The 24,491-nt window shown below is 46.3% G+C and overlaps 1 pseudogene; it reads right to left on the reverse strand.

Annotated features, from left to right (window-relative positions):
• Nucleotides 1–2,236: 2,236 nt before the first annotated feature.
• On the reverse strand, nt 2,237–14,250 carry LOC141148065 (RNA-binding protein with multiple splicing 2-like; annotated as a pseudogene).
• Between the last annotated feature and the right edge of the window lie 10,241 nt (nt 14,251–24,491).

The raw sequence follows: 24,491 nt of genomic DNA on the forward strand, positions 1-24,491 counted from the left end.
CTCTGCGTTTTTTATTTTTTGCGCTATAAACAAAAAAATAGCGACAATTAAAAAAAAAAAAAAAAAATATTTTGTACTTTTTGCTATAATAAATTTCCCCATTTTTTTTTTTTAATGTAGCGCACCACCCCAGTAGGAGCTGCTGGGTAGTTCATTCCTATTCGCTAGTGTTGTTCTGTTACACCCCTTCCTTGAACTCATGACACAGCAGACAGTCTTAAACAGATAAGCGTGAAACTTAATTATTTTCCATTGGTGCATAGCTGAAAAGAATGTGTGATATGTACAAGCTGTATCCTCAGGAAGTATGAGCTGTCTTTATAATCTTGGTTCCTGTAATGGTAGTTATAACCTTTTCCCTTGATGAACCGACAGCGTCCCTCTGAAAGACACCTTGGAACTCAGATTTTTAAGAAGTGCTAGGCCTCACCTGCCCATCTTGACTTCCGCAATCCTCCCTGGTTGGTTTAGGAAAAGTCCGAGATAGCCCCGATCCACTGCATTCTCTTGACAGTCACTTCCTGCTTCACATGTTCAGAACCATCCCATACGGTAATGTCTGATCCATGACTCCTGAAGATTTTTTAAGTGCCACCTCCTTTCCCGCATGGCACGCTCCTCTCTCCCTGAGGGGAGAGAACCCCAGGCTGCATCAACTTCTGCATGATGTCTTCTGCAAATCTTTTCCCATCCACCCTTTGGACATGTGACCCACAGTTTATATAGGCTTGATAGCCCCTGCCCACTCAAATTAATGATTCGTTCAGGGTAGCCCATGCAAACTAACTGCATCCTGTTTCCAAACCACCTTCCCTCCAGCACCTCTCACTGGAAGAACAGGGCATCACTCTTACAGGTGGTCACACCCCCAGTTCTACTCTGTCATTTCTCCCAACCAAATCAAACCCAACCAGGCTTAAACCAACAGGGTAATGCACTGGAATTTTACCTAACACTAACCTTCACTAACTAGTTAGCACACACCTAAGTAGGAGGGCGCTACATTAAAAAAGCACATTTTTTCAGTTTAGGCTTCTTCTACATATTTTTGGTAAAAAAAAAAAAAAAAAACGCAATAAGCGTATATTGATTGGTTTGTGCAAAAGTTAAAGCGTCTACAAAATAGGGGATAGATTTATAACATCTTTATTATTATTTTTTTTTTTTACTGGTAATGGCGGCGATCTGCGTTTTTTATCAGGACTGCAACATGGCAGACACATCGGACACTTTTGACACACATTTTTGGGACCATTGGCATTTATACAGCAATCCGTGCTATAAAAATGCACTGATTACTGTAAAAATGTCACTGACAGCAAAGGAGTTAACACTAGGGGGCGATCAAGGGGTTAATGTGTTCCCTAGGTGTGTTTCTAACTGTAGGAGGAGAGGACTGACCTAGAGCAAGTGACAGATCGTGGTTCCTAGCTAATAGGAACTCACGATCTGTCACGCCTCACAGAACAGGGATTTGTGTGTACACACACTCGTCCCTGTTCCGCCTCTCGTGCCCGCGATCGCTTGTGGCCGGCGGTCATCGCGACCACGAGCATCGGCACGCTTGCCTGCTATACCGATCCTGTGAGCCGACGTATAGCTATGACAGCTCGCGGTATCGTGCCGACCTGCCGCAGTAAAATGACGGCAGCTGGTCGGCAAGCGGTTAGGCACTCTTTAAAATTGCCTCTAGTTAGGCTTCCTTCTCCTTCTAAATGACCTCTAAATGATACACCCTGCTTGCCAAGAAGTACTGTGTTTGCTACAATTCGTTTTAGATACTCTCGCCTTTCTCTTTTTTTCTTTTTTTCTTTTTTTTCTTATAGGTTTGCATTTGGCAAGGACAGACTGCTATGAAAAAAAAACAAACAGAAGATTGAAAATAGAGTTCAGTTTTCACTGTTTGAATTTGAATTGGTCAACATGCGATGAAGGGAGATCTGTAGCATTACAGAACATAAAACATGGTCTGGCAATGGCAGCACCATGTCTTCTACCATGGTTTCAAGAGTCACATCCTGTTACTCCATTTGGACTTTGTTACCCAGAGAGGCATATTTTCTGCAGAAAGACTGCCAAATAATTCATCTTAAGTAGCTGAAAAAGACTGTTATGACCCTTCCACATTTGGAGGGCTTGGCTGAACATTCATAGGCATCTGGAGAAGTACAATGTTTTACGAACACTTGTTCATTTCTGGCACATTACTTCATGGAGGAAAAAACCCAAAGAGCTTTTAGCAGAACTGGCAAGACTTCCATCCTTGTTGAGTGGCTTCAGATGGAGGATACTAACGCATTTGTGCATGGAGGGCTGCTGCTGGGTATGTAAAAGCAGTATGTGGGATTGCTGGTGCCAGCTCTGTCATGTATAGTGGATAGGGAGACCAGGCTTCTGGGGAGGCTGGGATAAGTGCAGCACCTATTAGGTCATATGGATCTCGTGCAATGAAATGTGCTCCAAGTGCAGGGTGGAAGTTTGTGGGATTAGGTGTAGCCATTAATTTATTCTTAGCCATTTTTGTGTTGGCCTTTGCAAACTCTAGCCTTAAGGTTTGTGGGTTCTCTGGATCAAATCTGATGCCATTTAAGGAATTCTTTGCAGCTTCAGCCCCAGCTCCATTGTCAAAGGTAACAAAGCCCACAGGCTGTTTTGAGGTTAACTTCAATGATTCTTCATAACCCTTGAATGGTTGAAATAGCAAATAAAGTGTCTCCTCGTCCCTGGTGCTGCAAATCTGGTGCGGGATGGAACGGTGAGGTGCAGAACACTTGAGTTTTCATTTTTTTTTTTTCCATTGGTGGTATGATGTTTTTGTCATGATCTAGTATTTGCATGTTAGCGGGCAATATGGGTAATCAATGCAAAAAGTAGCATATGGGCTGCAGCTATCCCAACTAAAAGATTTACGTCGGCCATACATAGAGCGCAATTTGATTTGCGGATCAACTTCTTTACAACCACCATGTTAGAGTTTAGATTTAGATTTGATCATCCCTGAAGACAATTCTACAGCGATCAGTGCTATAAAAATGCACTAATTACAGTGTAAATGTCACTGGCAGGGAAGAGCTTAACACTAGGGGGCAATCAAGGTGTTAACTGTGTTCCCTGACTGTGTGTTCTAACTGTGGGGGGAGGGGATTGACTATGGGAGATGAAAGAGCGTGGTTCCTAGCTACTGGGAACTCACAATCTGCCTCTCCTCGCCTCACAGAACAGAGATTTGTGTGTTTACACACACACACACACACACACCCGTCTCTGTTCTGCCTCTCTTGCCTGCAATCGCGGTCATCGCTACGAGCCACGAGCATCGGCATCCCCACAATGCAGCGGGCGCGTGCCTGCTATCCCGCTTAAAGGAGCCAGCGTACAGCGACGACGGTTCGCGGGATCACACTGACCTGCCGCAGTATAATGGCGGCAGCTGGTCGGCAAGTGGTAAAAAAAAAATCTCCTTTCAGGTTGTAAGTGCTGCCTGTCTAATGCCCATCTTTTTCCACAATTTCCTGGATGCTTTGCTTTTAATCTCTTAGGACTACATATCCCATAGTACCTTTCTGTCTGCAAGCTGTGATTCCTGTACTGACTCGGCCTCCTGAAATTCCTCCTCTCACCACATCTGTATGTGAGAAAGGTGTAGCATGGTGTGTCGGTCAGTAAACACAGAGGGGTTGATTTACTAAAGGCAAATACACTCTGCACTACAAGTGCACTGCAGTGCAAAGTGGATTTACCTTTAGTAAATAACCCCCAGAGGCAACAAAGTTATATTGCAGAAAAGGTTCAAACACAACTTATTTAGGTCTGTCAGGTAGGCACACCCGTCTGGAGCCACTCCCGAAGGAACAGTGATAGCAGTCTGAAGACTTGAAGATGCTGACAGCATCTGCAATGTGGAACATAATGCAGCCTGGCCGGTCCACTCCCAAAGGGGAGGCTTCCTGAAGAGAGGTAGAAGTAGTCTGCACTGTCCCTAATCCACTGAAACCTTTCCCTAACTCTAAGAACTGTCCCTGTCAGACGGGGATCCTGTCCCTACGCTAGCGACTCACATAAAGCATGCCAAACCTGGGTGCTGGAGTTTGAAATAGACACTGCCTGACCCAAGATGGCCACTGAAGTCATATGGGGAGCCAGTGTGTAAACGGATTGGTATCCCTGTCACCGCAAGAAGTCATAGAGGAACCAAGTTCCTCACAACTTCCTTCCCCATCTGCATTGCCGCTTTGGTCGAGTGCCACTTGCAGTGGGGAGTACAGACTGCACCTGCCTACATGTAGTATAGAAGGCAGGCTCTGTGAAATGTGTGACACAGCAGTGCTTACTCACAGGGCATAATGAATATGTGTAACAAAATTCAAGGGAAGAACATGTGTGGGGATCTTCACAAAGTAACTTTACAAGCTTCAGATCATTCAGATTAATAAGAGCAGGCTCAAAATAATAAAATACAAGTGGAAATGAATACATGATTTTATGTTTTGACCATAGATGAGCTTTGGCAGTTCTATTCCAATTAATAATTTCAAATGTTAGAAAGATAAGCGTTAAACTGTCACAGGTAAAACAGAAAAATAAGGTTACCATAAACTAAAACAATGTTAATTTCAGGGATATAATCCTTAGGGCTGGCTTCACACTGATGCGAATTGGATGCCGGTTTCACCACATCCCATTTGCATTAAAGGAGCGTGTGACCAGCTCTCAATGGAGCCGGGTTCACACACCTCCGGGGCGGCCGCAGTCTGAATTGCAGAAGGATCCTGTGCGTCTTCTGGTTAGTTTCAGGTGTGAATTTAGCCAAAAATTCAGACCTGATTCACACCTGAGACGGTAAATAGACACGCATCGGTACCTCTGCTGTGAGCATGGCTGCAGCTAGTGTGAACCCAGCCTAAGAGTCCTTTCACACCATAGGAACTGAGATGCACTGGGCAGCCTTGACCAATGTAGTCCCAAGGACAATTGGGAAGTTTGCCTTAGGCCTTTGAGTTTCCACTACAGCTTCACAGTAAACACCTGTAAGTACAAAGTAAAACTACCCCCTGCACATGGGTATGGTGGACCAGGGACAAATCCTCACATACAGTATATTCTTTGAGGCACCACCTGGTAATAAATCAGACCTTGCTGCCCTCTAAAGACTGGGGTAGTCCTAGAGACAACTGTAAAAACAAAAACAAAAGAGGGTGTACCGACCTAGTGCATTATCCCATGGGAACATTATTATAAGTTAATAAAATACATACTCACAGACAATATAGGTTTATTTGGCTCTTAGGAAGAGGGTTTACCCTCAAAACACGTTAGCCAGCTTGAACGGTGGCTCTCTGGCATTGGAACACTCTGGGTCTGACTAACCACTGTGCCACGAGTCAGTGGCTTGACATGCTGTGAACCTATATCGTCTTTGAGTATGTATTGTATGGACTTATAAAATAAGTTATAATAAAGTTCACATGGGATAATGCACTAGGCTGGTGTACCCTCTTTTGTTTGCGTTTTCACAGTAAACACCAGCAGTTGTACGGTGATACTCGCTGCTGGTGTAAATGTGCCCTTTAGAGAAAATTACAAGGAAAGCAGGACAGAAACAGGTCTGGAAGACTCCGGCACAACTGAACCAGAAGAGATTTTTCTAAAAGTCAACAGCTTGTACGATTGCCACCTTACAGGAAAGCTCCAAGAACATTTTAACGGTGGTAAGTCTTCGTTGGGAAGAAAAGACTTCAAGCTGTAGGTTTGGCAGGTTGGGTGGCAGTAATAAAGCCAATGCAAAATTATAAATTTTTGGTTCATCACCCAGGGTTTTTGTACATATTTGGCTTCCCAAATATTTAACACCAACTCTCAAACATAGATCTACAGATGGAGACTTTGATGGAGTGACTGGCACCCTGAAATAAAATGCCTACCATGGTGTTTTGTGGCACTATGCAATATCCCTTGGTCCATTCTTAATTGTTGGAATTTATCCTACAGCAAGATGATGGAGATAATGATCCAAAACTTACTTATGGGCAAAACTATATCAAAACTACCTTAGAAGAAAAGAAAAATACGGTAGGCTTCATATTATGGAATGTTGGTGCCACAAAGGAAAAAAATTAAAAAGTGGCCCCATGGGATTGTCACTCCTATCACCCATTTGGTTTTTTAAGTAAGTGATATTTTTAATAGAGGTATATGGTGACTGTTAAGTACATATCTCTCTGGGGTTTCTTTTCTTTCTGTTTTGTGTTTCAGGTTACAAGTTGCCTGCTGCTGCTATGAATATTTACCTGGGCTGCTGGGCATATCTTCAGTCAGCTGAGTGTTGGATGGGTGACAAATCTTTCGGCAGGAAACAGCTGACCAATGAGTGTAACTTTTCACTTGTATATCCTCTCCTGTCACTGGGCGGAGTCAGCAGTCACATCAAGTCTCTCATCTGCGCTCACCTCTGGATTATCATCTTCTTATCTTTGGCTTTCCTTTTGGATCTGTTAACCTGCTCCTCTGTCCACACTTCCCTTTGTTATTTTCCCTTATCGCGGTCCATCTTTATGGGGTGATGTGGTTGGTAAACTGTTCTTTGCTTAGTGTAAGATATTGCTTCTTGAGTCTTAGTGACTAACCCTGTTGGTATGTTAATGGTTAACAGCAGTTCTGTTTGATATTGAAGGTTAACCGCTTCCCGACTGCCTCACGCAGATATACTGCGGCAGAAGGGCACGTACAGGCAGATTAACGTACCTGTATGTTGTCCTTTAAAAGGCGGCTTGCGGGCGCGCACCGCCCCGCCGGGAGCTCCGTGACCATGATCGTGGATACCCGCGATCATCTCACGGTGAGAAAGAATGGGGAAATGCTAATGTTAACAAGCATCTCCCCGTTCTGCCTAATGACACTGTCACTGATCACAGCTCCCTGTAATTGGGAGTGGTGATCAGTGATGTGTCACACACAGCCCCTCCCCCCACAGTTAGAATAACTCCCTAGGACACACTAGCGCCACCTAGAGGTTAACCCCTTCACTGCCAGTCACATTTACACAGCAATCAATGCATTTTGAATTGCACAGATTGCTGTATAAATGTGAATGGTGCCAAAAGTGTCTGATGTGTCCGCCATAATGTTGCAGTCATGATAAAAATCACTGAACCCCGCCATTACTAGTAACAAAAAAATATAAAACAAATGCCATAAAACTATCCCCTATGTTGTAGACGCTATAACTTTTGCGCAAACCAATCAATAAACGCTTATTGCGATTTTTTTTTTTTTTTTTCCCATAAATTTTATTGAAATCAAGTATAAGTAAATGTTTACAATTTGAACAGCGTATATATCATACAAGAAAACAAAAATGTTGTTGACAACAAATGTCATTCAGGTAATCTCCTGTACCAGAGAGAGAGACAGGATGCACAATAATCAGGGAGTCATAGGATCCCAATCTCCATTTGGCACATTGGTAACGTTTTTAATCGTTGTTCTATATATATTCAGTTACCCTGCTTTGTCTGGTACATTAATGATGTCAGGGGCCCGAGTTCGAAAACGAACACGGGGAAAAAATGAGCAAGAAAATATGCATGAAGACTGAAAAGCGGGCGAAAGAGGGAAAGAGAACAAAGAGGGAGAAGGAGAAGAGAGGGGGAGAGAGAAAAAAAAAAAAAAAGAGGGGAGGAACAAAGGGAGAGCAGAACAGAGAAGGGGGAAAGAAGGGAGAGAGAGGGACACTGTAGAGAGGAGTCCACAGATTATATATTAACAAGTGAAAGTAATGAGTCTCATCGCCTCTGCCCCCCGGCCCCCAGCCAAAGTCTCCCTGATTAAGTTTTCGTAAATATATATATAGTGCGCATATCAGCACTTTGTTTAGGAGTTGGCAATTTGCAAGTAATCCGTCTTTTTAAATGAGTCCAGCATGCCCATGTTCTCTTGAATGTTTGTATTCGTTCTTGGGAAATGTGTATCAGTTCTTCCATCTCTTCTATTTTGGAAAGTTTGACGAACCGTTCTCTAATTGTTGGTGGGGTAATAAATCTCCAGTGTGTCGGAACACACAGTCTCATCGCATTCACCATGTGCATGGCCAGAGATTTGTAATAAGCACTTTTAGACAATGTGGTATGGTGCAATAGATATTGCGCTGGAGTGTAATTTAATGTATAAGTGGTGACCTGTGAGATGATATCATGCACCTTCTTCCAAAACGGCTGAATCGAGTCGCAGTCCCACCAAACATGGAGCATAGTGCCTGCTGCTTTACCACATCTCCAGAACGTGTTAGGTATAGATGGTGAGAATTTGTGGAGTAAGGAGGGACTTCTGTACCACCGCGTTTCGATTTTATAACAGTTTTCTTGGATGGCTACGTTCATGGAACCTTTGTGTGGGTATTCGTGTATGGTTTCCCACTCCTCATCGGATAAAGAAATCTGAAGTTCCCTACCCCATGTGGTGCATGCGAGATCTCTGTTGATGTTAGGCTCTTCAAATAACATTGTGTATATAAGGGATATTAAATGCCTTTGTGGTGAATTTCTTGCACAGAGGGATTCAAAAGGTGTGAGCTGTCTTGTCCATGTTTGAGTGTGATGCTTGTGTAGTCAGAAAGTTGCGTATTTGTGTATACGACCAAAAGGGGAAAGATTTGGTTAAAGAGACATCAACCAGGTTGTCATAAGAGCAGGGGTCACCTTTCAAAAAAAGCGTGTGCCCTCATGTCTTTGTAGGGCCATTCATGGCTCATAAATGAGCCTACATTACCTGGTGGGAAATCTGGGTTTCCTTTTAACGTGGTTAAGGGCCCCAGAACCGAGGATAGAGGTGTTAATTTACCTGCCCGTGTGAACGCTATCAGGGATGGGTAAATAAGTGGATGTGTCAATAATTCTGTTGGCCAGTGTCTAGGCGAGAGCCAGGGGAGATCTTGTACTGGAAATTGTGTAAAGGAGTTTTCTATACAAACCCATAACTTTTTATCATAGTGGATATTCCAGTCCACAATCCTGGTGAGATGGCAAGCCAAGTAATATTTGCCATAATATGTTTTAAATGATTTTTATTAGATTTTGACAGAAAAACAAATTATAAGAACAAGCTTCCGGTGCATATCACATCTTAAAGCAAAATAAAAGGAGAATTACATATCATAGCTACAGTAATATGTTTTGCATTGTAACAACTTATACACTAGTGTTACATCATCAACTAGCTGTGAACTGAAGTATCTAATATCAGGTCCTACAGGATCCGTGTTATTGCGGCCATCATGGGTGGGCCTTGGGTAATTATCCCATTCCACCACCAGCACCCCTTCATGGGAGCACACTGTGCTGGAGAGCGGAATGGGTTCCATTTACTAATGACCTGCGGACCTAGAGAGACATTAGCGAAGTAGAAAAAGTAAATGAAAATTTTGGCACATTGACCAAATGATCTTGGTGGCAAAAACGGGTAACATTTCAAGCTTAAAATAACATAACAATCCCTGTGGTACAGCCGCTGTTTAGGCATGATGCATAAAGATGCTATTATTCATATGTAAACCTCAGGGACAAACTACTAAGTAAAACTTTCTACTACAGTTCACTCCAGTGTGTACCCACTGTAGGAGTGAGTTCTATTCATGCCTGCCAGGTATGGAAAGTCAGGGAGAGAGAAATAAGAAAAAAAAGAAAATAATAAAAAAAAAGGGTTGGGGAAGGAGAGAAGAGGGGGGAGTAAGAAAGAGAAAGGTGAAGTGCAGGTAAGAGAAGAGTTTAGCTGTCTGCTCGGTGCCCCCACCTCTATTAAGGGTCGATTTCTAATAAATTGGATGTTCCCTTATTCTTATGTATTTGGACCATGGATCCCAAATCTTCTCAAACTTTGCTGAGGTGTCTAGTAACGAGCTCACTAATTTCTCCTGAGCCATCATCCATGACACTTTCCGTTTAGCTGCTATGAGAGAGACTGAGGGCTTCTTCCAAGCTTTAGCAAGGGTAATTTTGGCTCCCAGGAGAACGAAAAATACTAATTTCTGAGATGATTTTGAGATCCCTGGAATGGGATGGTTGAGAAGAGCTGTTAGAGGAGACTTGGGAATGGTCTTACCTGTTATTTTGGATATGGCGTAAAATATTTTTTGCCAGAAGGTCCTGATTTTAGGGCATTCCCACCATATATGTATCATGGAACCTTTCATGTGACATCCACGAAAGCAGAGAGGGGAGACCGCGGGATGCATCATAGCAAGCCGGGAGGGTGTCAAGTACCATCTAGTGATTACCTTAAGGCTAGCTTCAATCAGGGATATATTATAAATGCCTTTGAATGATCGGAAGAAGGCCGTGTGCCAGTGATCTAGGTCCCATGTGTCCTGTAAATCCCTCTCCCATGCCAACATGAACGTTGCTTTCTTATTTGTAGCAGCAAGCGAAGAGTAGATTAAGGATATTCCCCCCCTCTGCTCCAGGAGTCCCCCACACCATATTTCGTATGGGGTGAACTGCGGTGGTTCAGGTTTCTCAACCCAGATTGATTGGAGAAAGTGTGAAATTTGATAAAACCTGAACCTCTCCGAATTGGGGAGACTCAGATGTTTGACGCAATGGTTGAGGGAAAACGGCCCCGCTGCTGTAAAATAGTTCCCGATCCGGTAAATACCCCTATCCAGCCACCACTGAAAGGCTTTTATGTCCATACCCGGGGGAAATGCGGGGTTACGGAAAATGTGCGATAGAGGTTTACTGTGCGATATCAAGGAAGGGTTCTTTCTGAGAGTGTTCCATATCGTCAGAGATTGTGATAAGGTGGGAGACATGACCGGGGGCCTAGCCTTTGGTGGGCACCAGAGGAGGAAGTCAATTGTAAATGTTGGTACTGCCTGTCTTTCCATTTCTACCCAATCAGGTCTGGCTGTTTTGGCATAAACTGTTGATATCTGTGCTAGTCTAGCCGCCTGGTAGTACCAAAAAAGATTTGGAAGTCCCAGTCCTCCCTTTTTTCTTAGGCCGAATAGGGTGTTTCTCGGGAGCCTATGTCCCTTCGATCCCCAAATGAATTTTACTACCTTGTTTTGGAATGCTGAGAGGTGATCCTTCCGTATAGCGACCGGGAGTGCTCTGAAAATATATAGGAGACGCGGTAGCAGAGTCATTTTTACAGAGTTTATTTTACCGAGCCTGGAAGTGTGGTGTGGGGACCAGTGTTTGAGATCGGATTCTAATATTTTGTAAATGGGGGGGTAATTTGCTTGGTATAGCTGTTCAAATTTGGGGGTAAGATTGATTCCAAGGTATCGAATGCTGGACTCACTCCAAGAAAAGCGGAACGTCTCCTGCAACCTAGACACCAAAGCTAACGGGAGGGACACATTAAGTGCCTGAGACTTGGAGTAGTTAACACATAATCCAGAGATCTGTGCAAAGTCTTCTAGGAGCATACATAGCACTGGGAGGGAGGTTACTGGTGACGTTATGTAAAGAATGAGGTCATCAGCAAATAGTCCGCATTTATGTGTTTTTGGCCCACAGTGCACCCCCGCTATGTCTGGATTAGTGCGTATAGCAATTGCCAATGATTCAATCGCTATCGCAAAAATCAGTGGCGAGAGCGGGCAACCTTGGCGGGTCCCTCTAGCTATTTTAATAGGATCAGAGAGTTGTCCTTGTAGTTTGATTCTAGCTTCCGGGCTCGAGTATAGGGAATGTAGTAACCCTGTGAACCGTGGGCCAAAACCCCATTGTTGTATGATTGAGAATAGGTAAGACCAGGACACAGAGTCGAACGCTTTTTGTAGATCCAGAGATAGCAACATTCCCTTTTGTGCCCCACTACCATCCCAGCCCGATTGCAGGAGGGAGATAACATCCACCGTTCTTCTGATTTGGTCAGGACCTTGCCTTCCTGGGATAAACCCCACTTGGTCCTTATGGATGTAGGATCCGATAAAGGAGGCCAAACGGTCTGCCATAATTTTAGTCATAATTTTTAGATCGTTATTGATCAGGGATATGGGTCTATAGTTGGATACTTCTCCCTGGTCTTTGTCTGGTTTCGGTATTACGGTTATGAAAGCAGTGTTCATTTGCGGGTCCAGAGGCTCTCCCTTGGTTTTGAAGTTAATGAATCTAGCAAGATAAGGCGCTATGGTATTTGCATAGGTTTTATAGTATGGTACGGAGAAGCCGTCTGGACCCGGAGCTGACCGCCTCTTAAGATTTTTAATAACCGCTATCACTTCTGCGGCGGAAACTGGAGCTTCGAGTCTATCTCTGTGCTCAGCCGAAAGGGTAGGAATCGGGAGATTATTCAGAAATTTCGTCAGAGTTTGGGGATTACTTGCCTTATGTTCGCTATATAGATCTGCATAAAATCCATGGAAGGCTTTCATGACCCTCAATGGGTTTGTTGTGTGGGGTTGGCCCACTAGTTTAATTTTGGGGAAGGTATATGAGCGAGGGCGCGGGGAGAGACGGGCCGCCAAGAGAGACCCAGCCCTATCCTTCTGATAGTAATATTTTGCTCCTAGCCATGATAGACTTTTGTCCGCTTTAGCTGTAAGAGCTAAGTTTAATTCTAGGCGTGCTGCATCCAATTGGGATACGGGTACTAAAGCAGGGTCTCTCTTGTGTTCCGCACATAATTTTTGGAATTTCTTTTCTAGGTTGACTATGTCTATCCCGTGTTCTTTTTTAATTTTGGCTGCTATTTGTATTAATTTCCCTCTTATTGTGGCCTTATGAGCTGCCCATAAGGTTTCCGCGGAGACGTCTGCCGTGTCATTTTGATTAAAATATTCCGTGATGGCCTTTTCAATTTCTACTTTCCAGGCGGGGTCAGAAAGGATGTTTTCTTTTAGTCTCCAAAGGTTGTATTTGTGGTGTGGGGTTTGGTTATTTAACAGAATACTTAACAGGGAGTGATCCGACCAGACCGTGTCAGTAATTTGTGATCTTTGGGCTGCCGGGATCAAGTCATTCGAGACTAGCAGATGGTCTATACGAGCATAGGATTGGTGGGCATGGGAGAAATGAGTGTAATCTTTTTTGGTGGGGTTTAATCCCCTCCAAATGTCAGTGAGTCCTTGTGAATAAAACAGTTTAGCTATTTTCGAGCTGGTTTTAGTTGGACGGATGTTTTGGGCGGTTGGGGGTTTAGATTTGTCTAGTCCCTGGTCGAAGGCCACATTGGAGTCTCCCCCATAAATGACAGAGCCTTCAAGCATTGGTCCGAGTGTCTTAAACATTGAGCTAAAGAATTTATGCTGTCCTGTGTTAGGGGCGTAGTAAGATACTAGGGAATATAGTCTGCCCTCTACGGAACCCTTAACTAGGATGTACCTACCCTCTGGATCTCGTTGAACCTTATGTAGCGTGAATCTGCAGTTTTTAGATATAAGGATAGCAACCCCTCTGGTCTTATCTTCCGCATTAGCTAGATAAAACAATGGAAACTGAGAGTGGATAAAGTTAGGTTTGTACCGGATCGGGAAGTGGGTTTCTTGGAGAAATAGAAGATCAATCTTGCGGGATTTCATAAAATCAAGTACTTTCCTTCGTTTAGAAGGAGAGTTCCGCCCTTGGGTATTGTGTGTGGCCACCCTCAATAGGGAGGTCAGATTGTCAGTGACAGCCATGAAGCAGAAGTAGGGGACCTACCCCCCATCTCTCAGCGCTTACCTGTTTCAGTTGGAGAGTGGGAACCGAAGTTGGGACCATTAAGACATCCTTTCGCTTCTTACTGGGGAAGTGGGTATAACCCAGCAGACAGCCAACTACAAGAAAAGATATTGTTAGAGAAGATAGTAGAGAAGAGATCATAGGAAGAGGGGAAGAGGGGAAGGTCAAGTCCTCTCGGGACTTGTGTGAACAGTGATGGCAACAGAGCACACCGCTCTTCACAGTGGAGGAAATGTCCAAACCCTGCTGACAGGGTGGATTCCTAACCCAGGAGACCAGTATCACCTGGTCCTTGGGATTAATGGAGGTGCAGCCTAACTGCCGCGACCTCGGCGCACCTTAGTTAAATACTGAACAATAAAACTGCTGATCGGAACTAGTCCAACCTGGGGAACCGAAGGGGGCCCCGCTCACCCTTTTTATCCCACCCCCCCCCCCCCCCACCCAGGACACATTTCCGGGTGGATGAGGAGGGCTCCCTGGGCTATAGCCCATGCAAAATGAAGCTCATTTTTGTGTCCAAGGCACAACTGAAGGAGGAGTCATGAGTTCACACTCTGTTACCTTGTGCCTTAGAGACCTGAGTCATAAAGTGGTGTTAAGGATCGTGTTGGTTGACATTAAAATAACTAGCTCCAGGTAAGTCCCAATAGGATTACCCCCAGGGGACCACCCTGGGACAGAAATATTTGAGTGTGGCTTTCTTATTAGGAGAAGATATAGAGGACTGAGGGGGGGGGGGGAAGAAAAAGGGGACATAATGTCGTTCCCCCCCCCCCCCCCCGGCTAAAAATAAAGAAAATCTCTAGCACAGACCATCTAATGCTGGGATGACCAAAGGGAAAAACAAACCAGCAATAAAAAAGAAAAAAAAGAAAAGTCAACCGAGTTCGTGTAGGAGCCTACAAAGGGAAAAAGAGATCAGGGATAGTCCATCAAACATCTTCTTGACTCGAGGACTCATGGAGGTTTGGTTTCCTTGGGGTGCTTGTATTTAGGTTTTTCCCACAGGGGTTGCAAGGGGCTTGCAGGGGATGGGCGTTTGTATGACCCCGCCGCAGAATTGTTGAAGTCCATTGCTGACTCTTGCGAGATGAGGCGAAGGTCTAACAGGATCCGTTCTCCTTCTTGGAGGCTGCGGAAAGAGTAGGTTTTACCTCTGTGATCAAACTTGAGTGCAAATGGGAAGGCCCATTTATATTTGATTTCGTTTTGCGCCAACACCGAGTGTAGGGGCTTCAACGCCCTCCTTTTTTGTATTGTGTTAGGTGAAATGTCTGCAAAGACTTGTACGGCATGGCCTCTGCACGTGAGGGGCTGTTGGTATCTGCACTTTTTCATCACCTCTTCTTTAACCGAGAAGTAGTGTGGCTTGACCACAATATCTCTGGGGAGGCCATCTTTCCTCAGCGGTCCTAATGTCCTGTGAGCGCGGTCAATTTCCAACTTATGTGGAGGAATGTCAGGAATAAGTTGTTTAATGAAGTCTTGGACCGCCATCGTGGAGTCGGTAATAGATTCTGGGAGACCTCTAAGTCTAAAGTTTTCCCTTCTGGACCTGTTTTCAAGGTCATCAATGCGTGAGAGAGCAATGTCCAGTTGGTCTTGTAGGACCTGTATGTGGTTGGAGTTCTGCCTGGTTTTAGAGATGGTCTGGTCAAGTTTATCTTCAATCGCCTCCATCCTGGAGCCCAGGGCCTGGAAGTCCTCTCTAATGTCGCCCGTTATTTTGGCTGCCGTTTGGGCCAGACCTCTATCCAGCAAAGCTGATAACTGGGAGAAGAGGTCAGGGGCTGTGAGGATAGAGTGGGCTGGAGTGAGCGCCATTTCAGGCCCTGTTGTAATGTGAGGGGAGGAAGGCTGCGAGGGGGGTGTCATGGGATGTTCTGCAAGGTGCTCTGAGAGGGCCGTGAACTGAGCCATATGTTGAGGAGTACTCACTGGGGTCCCAGAAGGGAGAGAGCGGGTCACTGCGGCATAGGAAAGTTTTTCTCCTGGGCTCTCTGCAGCTGTCTGTGCGCCGTGCAGCATGGCGCCCGCCATCTTGGATTCGGCCCGCTCCGCCGATGCTCTGAATAGAGGCTCCAGGTCCTTCCTGGACGATCCGGCCGGCATAGGGCTGTTCCCCAGCCCTTCCTATCAGCCTTGAGGTGGATGTCGTGGCCCACGGGGTCCCGGTTCCCCCGCTATGTGCGCCGGGTGGTCAGGGCAGTGCGGAGCTCCGGGCTCAAGCGGCCATCTTGGAGGAGTCCACGCATGCGCCCAAGCCAAGTAATATTTGTAAAGATCGGGTAAGCCTATCCTCCCTTTGTCTTAGTTCGGGTCAGTCGAGTATATTTGATACGTGGTGGAGAGTTCTTCCAAATGAACAATGAAGAGAGTTTAATAAGACTCGTGGCCACTCATTACAATTAGAAGAAAAGAGGTTTAACCTTAAACTACGTAGAGGGTTCTTTACTGTAAGAGCGGCAAGGATGTGGAATTCCCTTCCACAGGCGGTGGTCTCAGCGGGGAGCATTGATAACTTCAAGAAACTATTAGATAATCACCTGAATGACCGCAATATACAGGGATATGTAATGTAATACTGACACATAATCACACACATAGGTTGGACTTGATGGACTTGTGTCTTTTTTCAACCTCACCTACTATGTAACTATGTAACTATGTAACAGGCCTGTCTGTATATCATGAAAAATGATGTCAGGAGATGTATTGGGATGGTTTGCATCAAGTATAGAAAGCGTGGGAGAATAGTCATTTTAAGCAGGGCCGAGCGGCCAAACCAAGAGACATTTAGGCCTGCCCAGTACTTTAGATCTGATTTTGTTTTGTTCAGAATTACATGAAAATTGAATTTGTATAAGTCTGACAGTTTAGTGGTAATCTGGATACCCAGGTATGTGATAGCCTCTCTCTCCCATTGGAATGGGAAAGAGCTCTGGCAACAGTCTGTGTCCAGTGGCGGCTGGTGAAGTTTTAGGATGGGGGGGCACCAGACCCCACCCTTCCTTTTTGACCCCTCCCACTTGGTAAAAATGGGCGTGGTTTCAGCGAAATAGTGGGCGTGGCTCTAAGGTGGTGTGGTTAGCGTCTGAGATGAACGAGGGATAGAGGGAGAGAGGGACAGCAGACCTAGATCCTACACAACAATAGAAATATGTGTATTCTACAAAGTTTAACAATCATCAGATAAAGATACTCCAAACACCTGGTGTTAGCGCTTCAATCATCCCGGCACCATGGTTGTTATGGTGTCAGGATGATTGAAGCGCATTGTTTCTATTGTTACATTGTAATATAAAATGAAATCATTCAACTCACCATAATGCAGAATCAGTGGGAGCCCCGAGTGTGTCACTAGCCACGTCGCCTACAACCAGATGCCATCAGGTGTCCCCAGCAGTCCGTCCTTACATGCAGCCTGTGTCACATCAAATGCAGCCTCTGTCACATCAAATGCAGCCTCTGTCCCCCCCAAATACAGTCTTTGCCCCCCCCAAATACAGCCTCTGTCCCCTTACATCAGAGTTGCCATCAGTGTCCCCCCACAGCAGGTGTCCCCCACAGCAGGTGTCCCCCATCAGAGCCCCCCACAGCAGGTGTCCCCCATCAGAGCCCCCCCACAGCAGGTGTCCCCCATCAGAGCCCCCCCACAGCAGGTGTCCCCCATCAGAGTCCCCCCACAGCAGGTGTCTCCCATCAGAGTCCCCCCACAGCAGGTGTCCCCATCAGAGTCCCCCCACAGCAGGTGTCCCCATCAGGGCCCCCCAAGAGCAGGTGTCCCCCAAAGCAGGTGTCTCCATCAGAGTCCCCCCAAAACAGGAGTCCCCCATCAGAGCCCCCCACAGCAGGTGTCCCCCATCAGAGCCCCCCACAGCAGGTGTCCCCCATCAGAGCCCCCCACAGCAGGTGTCCCCCATCAGAGCCCCCCACAGCAGGTGTCCCCCATCAGAGACCCCCCACGAGCAGGTGTCTCCATCAGAGTCCCCCCACAGCAGGTGTCCCCATCAGAGCCCCCCAAGAGCAGGTGTCCCCCAAAGCAGGGGTCTCCATCAGAGTCCCCCCACAGCAGGTGTCCCCATCAGAGTCCCCCCAAAACAGGAGTCCCCCATCAGAGTCCCCCACAGCATGTGTCCCCCATCAGAGCCCCCCACAGCATGTGTCCCCCATCAGAGCCCCCCACAGCAGGTGTCCCCCATCAGAGCCCCCCAAGAGCAGGTGTCCCCCATCAGAGCCCCCCAAGAGCAGGTGTCCCCCATCAGAGCCCCCCAAGAGCAGGTGTCCCCCATCAGAGCCCCCCAAGAGCAGGTGTCCCCCATCAGAGCCCCCCAAGAGCAGGTGTCCCCCAAAGCAGGTGTCTCCATCAGAGTCCCCCCACAGCAGGTGTCCCCATCAGAGTCCCCCCACAGCATGTGTCCCCCATCAGAGCCCCCCACAGCATGTGTCCCCCATCAGAGCCCCCCACAGCATGTGTCCCCCATCAGAGCCCCCCACAGCATGTGTCCCCCATCAGAGCCCCCCACAGCATGTGTCCCCCATCAGAGCCCCCCACAGCATGTGTCCCCCATCAGAGCCCCCCACAGCATGTGTCCCCCATCAGAGCCCCCCACAGCAGGTGTCCCCCATCAGAGCCCCCCACAGCAGGTGTCCCCCATCAGAGCCCCCCACAGCAGGTGTCCCCCATCAGAGCCCCCCACAGCAGGTGTCCCCCATCAGAGTCCCCCCACAGCAGGTGTCCCCCATCAGAGTCCCCCCACAGCAGGTGTCCCCCATCAGAGTCCCCCCACAGCAGGTGTCCCCCATCAGAGTCCCCCCACAGCAGGTGTCCCCCATCAGAGTCCCCTCACAGCAGGTGTCCCCCATCAGAGTCCCCCCACAGCAGGTGTCCCCCATCAGAGTCCCCCCACAGCAGGTGTCCCCATCAGAGTCCCCCCACAGCAGGTGTCCCCCATCAGAGTCCCCCCACAGCAGGTGTCCCCCATCAGAGTCCCCCCACAGCAGGTGTCCCCCATCAGAGCCCCCCACAGCAGGTGTCCCCCATCAGAGCCCCCCACAGCAAGTGTCCCCCCATTCTCCACACAGCGGTACTTCCCTTCAGTCTCCTGCGGTGTCCTCCTCCTCACACTGGCACCAGCATTCTTCCTGTTTCCTCTCTCGGGCGCAATGAGAGAGAGAATCAGGAAGTGACATCTGACTGAGGGCAGATGTCAATCAAATCTGAAGTGCCAAGTAGCTTCCGCCCAGCGCCTGTAGTATGTATTACTATGGCCGAGCGGAAGCTACTTGGCGCTTCAGAAAACGCCCCAAGGTGGGCTAAACGCCCGCAAATGCAGCGCCACGTCTGCAATCTCGTGATTGCATAGACGTGGCGCTTCCTATAAGTGCACTGTGTCCGGAGACGCACTGTATCCGGCGTCTGAACACAGTGCACTTAAGGACCTTTTTTTTTCTTTTTTTTTTTTTTTTAAAGGGCCAGTAGTAAAAAAAAATTTTTTTTTTTGACTTTTTTTTTTTTTTTTTTGCTGCCTGGAGGGGGGGGGGGGGGGGGGGGGGGCGGCGGCGCCCGGGCGCCCCCGCGCCCCCTATGGACGGGCCGCCACTGTCTGTGTCCTGTGCGGGGAGTGATACATTCAATGCATGCAATTTCGCATAGTTGACTTTAAAATTTGACAGGGCCCCAAAGTGTTCTATGTCTTTCAATAAGTTTGGAAGGGTAATGAAAGGTGACCTGAGTGATAGCAGGATGTCATCTGCATAAGTGGCCACTTTGAATTCCCTGTCCCCTATCTGGATTCCTTTAATATCGGCGTTTGATCTTAGTTTGTTTAAAAAGGGTTCCAAGGTAAGGATATATATCAGGGGGGACAAGGTGCCGTTGCCTATGGTGAAGGCGTCCGACAGGTGGCCATTTACCCGTACACGCGCGAGAGGGTTAGAGTATAATGCCAGAATATGAGACAGCATGCGCGATCGGAGACCTATTATTTTCAGAACTTCACGCATGTAGTCCCAGGCCACTCTGTCGAACGCCTTCTCCAACGACAAAAAAACCCCCTGGTGTTTGAGATGATGTCATCCAATGGTGGATATTCAATGCACGTATAGTGTTGTCCCTAGCCTCCCTACCTGGGACAAAACCCACCTGGTCTAAGGAGATGAGGCCGGGAAGAAGGGGTAGCAATCTATTGGTCAGGATCTTCGCGTATAGCTTTATATCCATATCAAGCAAAGCGATTGGTGTGTAATTTGCTACTTGCGTAATATCTTTACCTTCCTTAGGGAGGGCTGTTATATGTGCATCTAACATGCGTCCTGTGGATACGTTGGGTGCTGAGAGGGCATTAAAGGTAGAGAGCATCCTGGAAGACAGGACGTCCATGAAACACTTATAATATTGTAGTGAGAACCCGTCAGGGCCTGGGCTCTTGCCCGGTTTCATCGGTTTCAAGGCAGTCTGTAGTTCCTGTTCGGAAAGAGGACTCTCCATCTCCTCAGCCTGTTGTTCAGTAATAGCATGTGGGCTAAAATGGGTTAAAAAATCCTCGATTTCTTCCCTCCTCGTTTCCTGGGATATTGGGTTTGTAACTTCTGAACTTAGGTTATAGAGCCCAGAATAGTAACGTTCAAAACATTTAGCTATGTCCTCATTAGTTGCGTGCAACAAACCATGTCGGTCGCGTATGTGGTGAATTGTGAGAGAATTTCTAGAAGCTTGCATCGCCCTTGCTAGAAGTCTTCCACTTTTATTACCGTGCTCATAGAATACTTTCTGACGAAGTACATATTGACGTTTTGTACATTTCCCCAGTTCTTCTAGCAAGAGGGAGCGAGTGTGTAATAAGTCCTGCAACGCTGTTTGAGAACGCGAGTGTTTGTGAAGCATTTCTAGTCTGTGGATTTTATCTATAAGTTTCTGGATAGTTTCCTAGTATTTTTGTTTAGCATCCGCTGCTAGAGCCAATAGTTCTCCCCGGACCACACACTTATGGGCCTCCCCATAATGAGGTTGGGGAGATATCAGGTGTGTCGTTTTCGGCGAAGTACTGCTGAATTTGGGTTTTGAGTCTAGAAAGATTATGAGGATCTTTCAGCAGGGAGGGATTTAATCTCCAGGTTTTGGTTCTGCACTCTGTTTCGGGGAAGGTCAAAGTGCACGAGATCGGATGATGATCCAACAAAAACATTGGCTCTATCGATGCCTGTGTGAGGTAGGTTAAATCTCTTTGGGAAAGAAAAAGTAATCTATTCTAGAGTACTTCTGAAAAGGGGTAGAATAGAATGTATAATCTCTTTCTGTAGGGAATAATGTGCACCATGTATCATGTAAATTTAGGTTTTGTAGTTGCAGTTTGATCTGACGTAGGGCCCTGTAAGTCAGTGTGGATGTGCCTGATTAGGTGTCTGTCAGGGTTCAGCGGTACATTGAAGTACCCTCCCAGGATGATCACCCCCTCTTTAAAAGTAGACAGTAGGTTGCATACTTTTCTTATAAATGAAACTTGGTGTTCATTTGGACAATATATATTGGCTAGTGTTACTGGTTTGGAAGCTAGTTGACCTTTGATGAAAAGGTATCTACCATCTGGATCTATGAGGGAATCTTTCATATTAAAGTGGGCATATTTGGAAATCAAAATGGATACTCCCTTAGTTTTCGCTGAGACATTAGTCGAATGAATTTCTGTCTGATACAGGTGATTGGTAAGTTTGGGTATAGAGTCGGATCTAAAGTGGGTCTCTTGAAGGAAGATGAACTGAGCTTTATGCTTGGAGAGTGCAGACAAGACCTGTGACCTTTTCTCTGGGATATTTAACCCTTTCGCATTAAGCGAAACTTATTTTAGTGTCGGGGAGATTCTTTTTTTGGGATCTTCTGCATGGTTTACTGAGGCGAGGGCCTAAAAGGGTTTGGTAAGTCAGGGAGTAAGCGAGACTCAAAGTCTCCGCCGAGTGCTTACCGAGGGGGGAGCAGAGGCGGGTCGGGTGTCCCAAGCGCAAGGGAAGGAAGGTTAGAACGAGGAAAGAGGGGAAAAGAGAAAAAAAAAAAGGGGGGGGAGAGAGAAAGAGTAGATACCGGAGGTGAAAATAGCAAATCTATATCACCTAAATAAATGGGGGGAATAGAGCCGGTGGGGTAGCTAATGCAGTATAAATACTGCAGCTTGGGGGACGATAGTGTGGGTGAGACCGACATGATCCTGCAACACCAAGGACTTATAAGTGTCTATGATCTAAAGGCGGGTCCCGGAAGCCTGAACCTTAGGGTAACAAAGCAAATTTCACCCTGGAGAAATCTGACTGATCTGTGAGCATTGTTCTTTAGGAGAAAGGGGTTAGTCATTAGCAAAAGATTAATTTCCATCTAAGTTTGCTATATAAAAAAAAAAAAAAAAGCACAACTGAAAGCTTTGACACTCTAGTGTTGCTAAGACGAATTGTACCATGGTTTAGGTTAGCATCCATTCCCCGTGTTGGTGGAGGGAAGGGGAGTGGTTTAAAGCCCTGTCCGGAAATGGCATGGTCCCACGTGCTCTATGACATAAGTGCTACAGTATCTCATGTTAGAGGCGCTAAAAAATTGTAATTTGATTAATCCGCAAATTAGGGGTACTAATCCCATATACGGCCCAATGCCTGCTAATTTAGATTTGCAGATGTAGGGTTATATTATGGGAGGTTGTATTGCCATGTAGTGCCAAACTTTCCGGTGTAGAGGCAGTACCACACCCCCGCCCCCTCCCCACCACAGACCAGCACATTCTCTTAGAAAAAAAAAAAAAATGTGTTAAGAAATTACTTGTTTGAAGGTTGTAGTCATCTTATTAGGATCAAGTCCTTGAATTTGGGTCCTAAGTTGGACGGAAAAATAAGGTGTTGAGAGTGATTAGATCGAAAACTGTCAACTTTCTCCATTGCGCCTTTCTGGGTTGGCTTTATCAAGCAGAACAGGTGCCCAACAAACTCCGTATATACCTCTATATATCTTACAAAGGCACGGGGGAGAATCGGGTTGATTAAGTAATGTTAATTGTGTACAAGAGGTGTGAAAAAAAAACAAAACAAAAAGGAAAGAAACATTTCGGTTAACAGTAATGGTGGTACCTATAGAGCAGTACTTGCATGCCACTGTGTTGTTTTAAGTATCCTGCCGGTCTCTGCGTGGGGTTCCTGCAGCTCCAGGACTTTGGCGATTCAGATCTCTGTGCATGGCGTGAGGTTCGGGTGAAATAGGATCCAATTTGCGGTGCCTTGAGCGGTGTCTTTAGGCTTTCGGTGATGGGATAGCAGAGACTTGGTACCAGGGTTCACTTAGAAAATAGAAGGCATACCATTCTGGCAATTCAATTTGAGGTAGGCCAAGCTGGTCACAGAATGATTGTAGATCTTCTGGTGTGCGTAGCAGTGCAGAGCAGCCTCTAGCGGAGGCTGACAGAGCAAATGGGAACTTCCACCTGTACTGTATGTTACGAGAGCAGAGAGCTTCCAGAAACGGACGCAACGCATGCCTGTTTTGCAATGTAATTTGGGATAAATCTTGAAAAAGTTTGATTTCAGCGCCGTTGTACATAATAAGCCCTCTTTCTCTCGCTTTTCTGAGAATTTCCTCTTTAAGTGGAAAGTTCACAATACAACATATGACGTCCCTCGGGGGTTCAGAGTCTCTGGGTGGAGGTCGCAGTGCACGGTGGGCTCTCTCCATTTCAATAGGGGAGTCTGCTGGGCAGCCTAGGAGATCATTGAAAATTGAACAAATAGCCTGCGGTATGGCTGCCGGCTCGATCACCTCTGGGACTCCCCTCACTCGGATATTATGCCTGCGACCGCGGTTATCAAGTTCCTCCACGTGGTGATGCAGTACTAGAAGATGTGGCAGCTGAGTATCATATGTGTGCTGCACTTGTTTAATGGCTGCTGTGTGTAACTGTGATGTCTGTTCCACAGTATCTAGGTGGTGAGCTATTGCTTGCACATCAGATTTTAGGTCTGATATAGCTGCTGCTAAGGAGCTTTTAATGTCCAGTGCTACAGCTTGTAGATCAGGGAGGCTTACAGGAGGGAAAGATCTCTCGGTGCCTGTGTCCTCTTTGTCTGCCTGCACGTTGGAGCCGCTATTTGGTGAGTGTGGGGCAGAGGCCTGTGAGGCCTGTGAAGCCGTGGACTTGCTTGAGCCCCGAGTCTGGAAAATGTCCGGTATGTTGTGGCTGAGCTGCGTATCCGTTTGGGTCCCCGTGCGGGGGGTAGAGGCACTCCTGTTGGGCTTACCCATCGTAGTGTTGCTGGCGTTGGGTCCCGGGAAAGAGCGGATTAGTCCTCAGTCTGCGGGAGAGCTCCGTTTAGGCAGCCATCTCAGGTCCTGTCCAGGCCACGTCCCCTTGCTAATTTTTTTTTTTACCAAAAATATGTAGAAGAATATGTATCAGCCCAAACTGAGGAAAAAAAACTGTATATATTTTTTTATGGATATTTATTATAGCAAAAAGTAAAAAATAATGAGTTTTTTTTTTTTTTCAAAATTGTCTCTATTTTTTTGTTTATAGCGCAAAAAATAAAAATTACAGAGGTGATCAAATACTACCAAAGGAAAGCTCTATTTGTGGGAAAAAAAGACGTCAATTTTAATTGGATGCAAGGTCATATGACCGCGCAATTGTCATTTAAAGCGACGCAGTGCCGTATCGCAAAAAGTGCTCTGGTCAGGAAGGGGGTAAATCCTTCCGGGGCTGAAGTGGTTAAAGTTTACAGTATTTCATAGGTAAAATGTATTTAAATCTAATAAAGTGGCCTATACTTTCCAACAATACTTGTGTGTTTACTTTATTATTT

This window comes from Aquarana catesbeiana, linkage group LG06 (genome assembly GCF_042186555.1).
Source record: "Aquarana catesbeiana isolate 2022-GZ linkage group LG06, ASM4218655v1, whole genome shotgun sequence".
Taxonomy (NCBI): Eukaryota; Metazoa; Chordata; class Amphibia; order Anura; family Ranidae; genus Aquarana; species Aquarana catesbeiana.